We start from the raw sequence: 8,858 nt of genomic DNA on the forward strand, positions 1-8,858 counted from the left end.
GATCGTTCCCCTACGAGACATTTCCAACAATGGCCGTGTCGTCGGAGAACTTCTGGATGTGGCAGTGAGCGGTGTCATGGGTAAAGTCTGAAGTGAACAGGGTGAAAAGGAAAGGAGAGAGAACCGTACCCTGGGGAACACCAGTGCTGCAGCGCACCACGTCAGACTCACAACGATGTAACCTCACGTACTGCGGCCGGTCGGTGAGGAAGTCCGTTGTCCATGCAGCCAGGCGCTGGTCCACACCCGGCTTCTTTATCTTCACCCTAAGCAGTGACGGCTGGATGGTGTTAAAAGCGCTGGAGAAATCGAAGAATGCAAGCCCGCGCACTGGACACACCGCTTCCCGCTCCTGTACGACAGAGATCATAGATCTGGGATTTGTTAAAATTTCACTATTTTCTTGTTCTAATTTAAAGTTCTTCAAAAACTTCTTGATTAAGGAATAAGAAGGTGGCAGGTTAAAAGACACAGGAATTCTTTGGTCGGTGGTTATTAGCTTTAGTTTCCGGAGGTATGAGCCCATCCAGAATCGTGTCATTGCTTGGCTTTTCGGTGCATTTGGTGTAACGAGCGCGCTTCGCAGGTGCAGGGCAACATATCTGCAAGAGCTTTAAGTCCGGCACTCCTTTTCCTCCCTTTTTTTTGTTTTTCTTCATGGTGTCCCTCTTCAGTCTCTCCAACTTGGATTTCCAGATGACGTAAAAAATGGCTCGGTCCAACTCTAAAAGCACCTTCATTGTTGGGATGAAAACAGAACTGATTAGTAAAAGCAAGGGTCAAATCACCACTTTTATGGTTAAAATTCTCTCTTCTATGGTCAGCTCTCTTAATCCCCCAAACCCAAGAACAGATACTACACTTGATTTTAGCCAAAAGGCCGAGAAGCGATGGAGTATACGAGTGGCGGACTTGCTTACAGGCTTCCCTGTATACCCATTCTCACCAACGGTTTGTTAGAATAGGCCTCTTTGGCACATGTGATTAGCTAGGTAGCTTGAGCTATGCCGTTATATCGCTGTAACCCTTCTCTTGCTTTATTAGCTTTCTCTTCTCTATGACACCCTTTGCACATATGCAGAAGTCGCTCTCAGTTAAGACTACAAGGTCACACGTTATCACACAGGCTAGGCAGAGTCGCCTCCTTGCAGGAAGGCGGCCCAGTGTAGGTACCTATTAAAAGTGTAGTCCCGATGAACATGAAAGGCAAAGATTGATAATTCGCAAAGAACTTTCCATGGTCATCATATCTACCTAACAGCTGCGCCGAAAGAGTTGGGCCAGAAGAATAGAGCGGAACTCATGCAGAAGTGCATGAACACCACCTTGTTGAAAGAATAAAACCAACACAATGCATGAATTCACGACAAATGACATACCAGCAAATCAGTAGGACTTCTGCTGTTGCCTTTGCGAGACCAGTTCAGATATGCGTTATCACGAATTTATAAATCACGTGTGTTCGGACCTCCGCAGTAGAGGCTCTGCTGAACCCCTGAGACCGACTCACCGAACCCCTAGAGTTTGACCAAACCCAGGTTAAGAACCACTGGTTTAGAGGTTGTTATTTCTTCAAAAGGAGGATCTACTAAATATTGATGTCATTTTTCTGTTGGGGTTTCCAAATGTATGCACCTGCCTACTTTTGTTTAAATAATGATTGCACACTGTCTGCAAATCCTATAAACTTCATTTCACTTCTCAAATATCACTGTGTTGATCACTGCCGTCATCGGCCATGCATGGATTCGGGCCATCTGATTGGTTCCTTTGCCCCCCCCCCCCCCCCCCATACACACACAGGAATTGGTTAGGACTTGATTAGTAAGTGTTAGGAATCGTTTTGGCTGTCCGTTCAGAGCAAGGAACGAGCCACGAGCCCCACGGGAAGTTGTCATTTTCTGTAAGCTTGTGTGTATGTAAATTTGTCATGGTCCAACGTAAGACTGTTTAGGGTGAATAAAAAATAACTGTAACAAGTTTATTCTGCTATTAACCAGATTCAAACTGGGGTTGCAGCCGCCTCAATGCTATATTATGGCCAATATGCAGTTGCATGTTTAGGGTCTTTTCTCTAGGATTTTCAGCCACGACACCCAGGCAGACCATGAAAGAATGTTGATATTAAAATGTTGGTGGAACTATCCAATAACTACGCAGATCCGATGATCCCTAAGACTTGAGATGAGACAAAATTGGAAAGACTATTTGTTGACAGTGTCTGTGAGTTACTTCAACCCAAAAGTTCACATAAATTACACATAGCTAATGTTGACCACAAAATGGCATGTGAGCTGGCCAGGAGTCCTGGAATCTTCTGATCTGTAGACAGATGCGTTACCCATTGCTCCACGGGCCCCACGGGAATATGTGGTTTGTAAGCTTGTGTGTAACCCTTTTGCAAAAATGACAAAAAAAAAAAATGGGTGACATTATTTGAATATGCCATGATGCTTTATTCACTGCGCCACTCGCCCGACAAGTTACGGCTATTGACCGTGTGGAAAATCGTCATTGTCCAAAAGATGGCAGTTTAGCAATAGTGACCCAGGGAGAAATTCTTCAAAGAAATTTGATTATGCCATGACCCGGATTCGAACGGGGGTTGCTACGGCCACAACGCAGAGTACTAACCACTATACGATCATGGCCAATATGCGCAACTTATTTAACGCTACTGCATACAGGCCATGATCGTGTAGTGGTTAATGGTTGTGTTCGATTCGAATCCAGGTTATGGTTTAATCAAATTACCTTGTTGAATTTGTCTGCTGGTCACTGTTGCTAAACAGCCTTCCTTTGGACAATGACAGTTTTCCACACAAGTTTACAGTCGATACAGTCTTGTAGGGTGAGTGGCGAATGGATGACACATGACGGCAAGTGATGAGAATCAAAACAACAGATTTAAGAGACCCAAGGTAAATAATTCAACCCGTTTCGTTTCAATTGACAGCCCATGTGACATGCACCTCAGATGAAATGGGGCTAGTTGATCAACAGCAATGTTTTAACGAAGGGATCATCTGGGAGTTGGACACTCACACCCAAAGCAAGATTCATACCCCGAGACCACCGGTGTCAAACTCGAGGCCCGAGGGCCAGTTATGGCCCACCGTATCATTTTCTGTGGCCCGCAACGACAAATTGTGCATTAAATTTATGTCATACTAAAATTGCAAATTGTCGTAACTTTCAAGAATCTTCTTAAAATTATTTTGAAATATTTGAAAAGTTTCCACGAGTCTGATTTGAAAAAAACAATTATTTTTCAGTTTGTTTTGTAGCTTATAGTGTATATAATATGAGGCGCTTATTTATTTGGGTTGACAGTCAAAATGGCCCGTCGAGGGAAACTTTGACTACAATGTGGCCCGCGACAAAAATGAGTTTGACACCCCTGCCCTAGACCAACGAGCCTCAAAGAAAGCTCGCAGACCATGTTACATTCTGTGTAACATTGGCCTGTCAAACAGTCCACACAACGACAGACAACAGTGTTTCAAAGAAGAGCTCGTCCGGGAGTTTAACCCGGGTAATCAAAGAACCCTAGGCGAGAATCATTCCCCTACACCAATGAGCCCCATAGTAGACCAGCTGACCCCGTTACATTCCGATTGGAAGCCCTGAAGACTAAATGTCAGTGATTCATGGAATAAATGGAATCTGGTTGGCCTAAGGCTCCCAATTCCCCAACTTCAAGCCCTAACGCTAACCCTAAAACACTAACAATTAACAAACCCTAATAATTAAACCTTAACCTGCTAACCCGCCTACCATAACCCCCTCACCTTTAATCTCTAATGCTCCCACTAAAGGTAGTGCTCTCTAAACTTGAAGGCAGGCATATGCGAACCGTACCAGCAGATTGCCCCATTTCAGAAGTGTTTTAGAAACCTTTACAGAATCCACATAATAGTTATGCGCGCATGTGTTCCGTGAGCGTTCTCGCCCCCCACCCTCCCCCCTCCTCCCATTCCTTTCTCCCGCCAAGTAGCAATTTGCCCCCTACAGCGCACAGTCCTCGTTAGTATAGTGGAAATTATCTCCGCCTGTCACGCGGAAGACCGGGGTTCGATTCCACGACGGGGGGTTCACTTCTTTGTGCGAAATAGCATTTAAGCAGGTTTTCAATCCATGTGCGTTAACTTAGACTTAGACAAACTTTATTGTCATTTTGTAAACACTGGGTGCACACAAAACGAAATTACGTTGCATACGGTTTCCAACAATGTGGTGATATTGCGGCTGAATAAAAAGTGACATTCTATATAAAAATATGAAATAAGATAAGTATAAAGTGCAGCAGTGATAAAGTATGTAAACAGTGCAGGAAACAAAACAGTATTTACAAAGTGTGCAGAGGAATGCTAAGTTGAATGTTCAACAGTCTGACGACAGCAGGGAAAAAACTATTGCAGAACCTGGTGGACCTGCAGCGGCTGCTGCGAAACCTCTTCCCAGAGGGCAGCAGGGAGAACAGTCCATGGTGGGGTGTGATGGGTCACTGATAATATTTCGGGCTCGGGACACGCAGCGCTGGGATGACAAGTCCTGAATGGAGGGAAGAGGAGCCCCGATGATCCTCTCTGCTGTCCTCACCACTCTCCTCACGTTCTTCCAATCGGAGGCGCTGCAACCTCCACACCACACCGAGAGACAGCTTGTCAGAATGCTCTCTATGGTGCTTCGGTAGAACGTCCTCATGATGGGTGGGGGCAGGTGGGCTCTCCTCATCCTCCGCAGGAAGTACAAGCGCTTCTGTGCCCTCTTGACCAGTGTCGTGGTGTTCACAGTCCAGGTGAGGTCGTCTGTGATGTGGACCCCCAAGAATTTAGTGCTGCTGACCACCTCCACAGCTGAGCTGTTGATGATCAATGGAGCGTGGTGAGGCTGGTTCTTCCTGAAGTCGACGATGATCTCCTTCGTCTTCTCCACATTCAGGATCAGACTATTGTCTCTGCACCAGCCCACCAACTGCTCCACCTCCTCTCTGTAGTCCAGGTCGCTGTTGTCACTGATGAGGCCCACCACCGTTGTGTCGTCTGCAAACTTCACGATGTGATTGGTGGTTAACCAGTGTTTGCAGCAGAGTTATTATATAGATGCATTGGTTGATATCATTACATCGTAAGATGGCCACCTCGGTGACTCGCTCTCTATTACTTTGTGTTATTTTACATCTTTTAACCTCACTTTGTATCATACTTCCGGTTTGCCACGTAGAGCGCCGCAGCGTCACTAGAGAGACGATCTACATTCCTACATTTCTATATGCTGTTGGATTTGGTCCACAATTTAGGGAGCGCGCTATCTGCGCCTCACGGCAAAAGCCATTGCCAATCACCTGTTATCCATTCACTCACTGCGTGCTCGTTTAATTTCTTCAGAAGGGAAAATGCAAAGACACTGAAGCAGAAATTAGACTTACACAGGTTGGTTGAGTTCAATCATAATTCTTGTTAAGAAAGCTCTGTTTTCAGGAAAGTACAATACAGCGCTGGACCCTTCAAGAGCAGAAAGTCTCCATTCAGAAAAGGCAACGTTCAAGGTTCTTTGGTCAGCTTATATTCAGTTGGTGTGGGGCGAGTTTGATGGGTCATGAGTCGTTGGGGTGGGGCGAGTTCGCAGTAGAGTTTGATTCCATGGGAGTGGGTTGCTGGTTATGGAAGATTCGGTGTGTGTATGGGGCTGTTGTCTTCCATCCCGTCTTTCGGCCTTGGTGATCATCTTTGGCCGAGTCCTTGGCTGTCTCCCTCTGGCACCAGCTGGTTTTTATCTCCAAGTGACCTTCCTGTAAACATTCTCCTCCATCCTTGCACATATACTGTCGGACCTCATTCTTTCAATTTTGTCATTTTGTACGAATTTATGTGAGCTTTGACTGTCACATCATTAATCTATTACTGTTCCCTGACTATGCAAAGTAGTTCTTTGATACTCCATGTCTTTGCTCACATCATTATATTCTTAGTTTAATCATGCTCCCACCATATCTTTTCTTTGTTAGGCAAAACATTTCCCTCTGGGCAGAGCGTTCAGTAGTAATCGAAAAGCTGGCGTCTCACATCTAGGCGACATATGACGTTTAGTCAAACAACAAGATATAATCAGTACTGAACGGTCAAGACGACTCTGGCCGTGTCCATGATTTAGAGAAAAGACATCAGGCATGCATTACCACAGTTCCTTAAGGGTCATTAAGCTATTTAGGCAACATATCAAAAGACATTTATTTGCAGTGCACAGAAATACATATTGAATCGTGAAGTTGTAGCAACCTCTGTTATTATCTTATATCAGCGTATCTGTTATTGTGGCTAGGCGGGTTTTGTGTCTTTTGACCCTATCCTTCAATGCTTTTCTAGTTTTTCCTCGCTTTTTACTCCACTTTTGGGGAGTTTACTATTGTTGAAAAGTACGCGGACCGTCAATTCCTGCCATTTCAATCACGTCCTGTTTGGCTCTCAGCGGAGGCTTCGTGGCTGTTTGTCTACCGTCGATCATCGGACACGTAAGTATGGCTGCGGATCAAGAGGTTTGTACGGCTTTGTGCACCAACTGCACCTCTTCTCTTAGAGAGGTTGTCCTGCTAGAGGGACGTGTCCGCCAGCTGGAGCAGAATAGTGTGATAACAGTAGATGTGGCGGACCCAGATGCGGACTGTAGTCAGCCTGCTAGCCCAGTTAGCATTACCCCCAAGCGGCTTGCTAACCGCGATGAGCCAGTTAAGACGCATAGCCGTCCCAAGCCATCTCGGCCTACTGGCTCTCGCACCTTGGTCTAGTTGACTCCATTACCCGAAAAACATCACACTTAAAAATCCAGCCACGGTATTGTGTATCCCTGGAGGCAGAGCACCCGACATAGAAGCTAATCTAAGGGCACTAGCTCGCAATAGGTCTCGTCAACAGCGTAGGTCCAACAACACTAGCCACTCGGATATAGTGATACACGGTGGCTCCAATTATATATTTCAAGCATATATCGGCTCTATTGATAATCTTACAAATTCAATGCGACATTGTTAAATGCCATCGAATCGGTAGCGCCACTACGTCTGAAAACTCGCCGTAGAAAGCCTACTACACAGATCACAGGTGAAACACGGACGCTTAAGCAATTATGTAGAAAGCATGAAACAAAAATGGCGTTGAACCAAACTTGAGGTTTTCCATCAGGCATGGCGCGACAGCCTCCTGAAATATAAAGATGCGCTTATTTTAGCAAAAACTAATTATTTCTGGCAATAGTGACTGGGTGGAAACAGCTTCGTTACATTCCGATTGGTAGCAAATAGGGGTGTAAATCGCGGGTTTTGTCACGATACGATATCATATCGATACAAAGAACCACGATACGATATTTGCCGATATCTTAAAGCCTGCTGTGATTCATTCATGATACATCACGATATAGTGCTCCACGATCGATATATATATATATTTTTTTTAAATAAAAAATATAGAACAATATCCTGATTTATAACAATTCATACGCAAAATCAACAAGGTACTGCAAACTCTTTATTTAGGAAATTACAAGAGTATTGTAGTATACAAAGTGCTTATTTTAACACTGAACTTTATCAAATTCCTATATTTTTTTTCATATAAGTAAAGAAAAATGAATATTCTTTCTTTTTTTGTAATACCATTAACTTTAAAGTGCATTACTGAACTATTTATTTACAATAATTTTAATTGTCCGTTGAGCCATCTTTTCTTTGGAATCCAAAGTGCTTCCAAACGAATGACTTGAAGCCCAAAGGGGAGCGAATTTCCTCGTCTTCTTGGACACTAGCCATAGCACCAGCCCAGGAGCCGCGTAGTTGTCGGCTCCCCTTTCACGTGCCTGCTCTGCTCACAACACAACACACCGCGTGCTGCTCCCGGAAAGAGGAAGCAAGCGACAATGAACTGGATTTCAAAATAAAGTCGCGTCTAATGTCCGAGGTCAAACACGGCGATATAAATCGATGTTTACGTTTAGCATCGATGCCAATAAATCGTAGAGCATTATATCGATTAATCGATGTGTATCGATGAATCGTTACACCCCTAGTAGCAAATATGACATTAATGACATTATGATTAATGAATTCTGATTACTATCATAGCCGGTTTGGACGTGTCCTTTCAGGGTCATAATTGTGTGTCTACCGCTGCCTCGTGGCAGCCAGGCCTAAAAAAAGATGGGAACGCCTGAGGGAGTTTTGCCAAGATGAATTAGGAAGAACTTTATGAAATAAAGTTGATGTTAAAACATAGGTGGATGTAATGTCTGGAAGCTTGTGTTCAACAGAAGGCTGTTTGGTAACAGTGAACAACGGACAAATTCAGCAAGGTAATTTAATTACGCCATGACCCAGATTCGTTCCGGGGATGCTACGGCCACAACGCTATACGATCATGCAATAGCATACAAGAAATTTAGGGTCTTTTCTTTAGGATCTTCAGCCGAGATACCCAGGCAGACCATGAAAGAATGTTGTTAAAATGTTGGTGGAACTATCCAACTGCGCAGATCTGATGATCCCAAAGATTTGGGGTGAGACAACATTGAAAAAACGTTTTTTCTTTGTTGACAGTGTCACTTCTTTTGTGGCTTAGCTCTTCTTCGTTTCACATCTAAAGTATCGTATCAGTTTACCTTGTAGCTTATACTACACCGTACATATCATGTCGCCCATACAACTCATGCATGAGATGCGATGGCTGAGATATTTAGGCGATGGGTTGCTACTCCATTGTGCTCTCCACTCATAATTTCATCACATCCTCGTCGGATTTTCATTATCTTCACAAAGTAGCTTGGCACAACGTACATAACGTGAATTGTCATCACCAGATGAACAA

At 44.2% G+C, this 8,858-nt stretch overlaps 1 pseudogene; it reads right to left on the reverse strand.

The window, feature by feature from the left end:
* Positions 1-773: 773 nt before the first annotated feature.
* Positions 774-892, reverse strand: LOC119118837 (annotated as a pseudogene).
* Between the last annotated feature and the right edge of the window lie 7,966 nt (positions 893-8,858).

The sequence above is a fragment of the Syngnathus acus genome, unplaced genomic scaffold, assembly GCF_901709675.1.
Source record: "Syngnathus acus unplaced genomic scaffold, fSynAcu1.2, whole genome shotgun sequence".
Classification (NCBI taxonomy): Eukaryota; Metazoa; Chordata; class Actinopteri; order Syngnathiformes; family Syngnathidae; genus Syngnathus; species Syngnathus acus.